We start from the raw sequence: 555 nt of genomic DNA, 5'->3' as shown, positions 1-555 counted from the left end.
TGTTATTGTATAATAAAATATATACAAATTTAAATTTAAATACAAATTTAAAAGGTAAAAAGGGTGTCTAGTGAAGCAGTCTCCCTCTCACTGCTGTCCCTCTGCTACCCCAAGCGTGTTTCTTGGTATTTTATGCAGATTCAATGTATATACATATATTCTTTCTCTTTTTTTTTCACAAATTGTAATAGTATGTACTTTTCTGAGCCATATTTTTCATGCTTCTTTGGACTTAAATAATATATCTTGGTGACTGTTTCATAACACTGCTCCAAAAATATCTCTCGGTCTTTTTACAGGATGCACAGGTTTCCACTGCTTGAATGAACTGTGGTTTATTTAACCGATCCCTTGTTAGTGGATATGGGGCAGCTTCCAATCTTTTCTTATTACGAGCCATGCTATAAGGAATTTTTGTACATGTAGAAATTTGTATTTGCAGATGTGTATCTTCAGGATAAGAGGAATCTATTGAATCAAAAGATATATGGGTGCTTGAGAGTCCGCCTGCCGATGCAGGGGACGCGGGTTCGTGCCCCGGTCCGGGAGGATCCC

The sequence above is a fragment of the Lipotes vexillifer genome, unplaced genomic scaffold (genome assembly GCF_000442215.2).
Source record: "Lipotes vexillifer unplaced genomic scaffold, Lipotes_vexillifer_v1.1 scaffold1143, whole genome shotgun sequence".
Taxonomy (NCBI): Eukaryota; Metazoa; Chordata; class Mammalia; order Artiodactyla; family Lipotidae; genus Lipotes; species Lipotes vexillifer.
Note: the sequence above shows the minus strand (reverse complement) of the source record.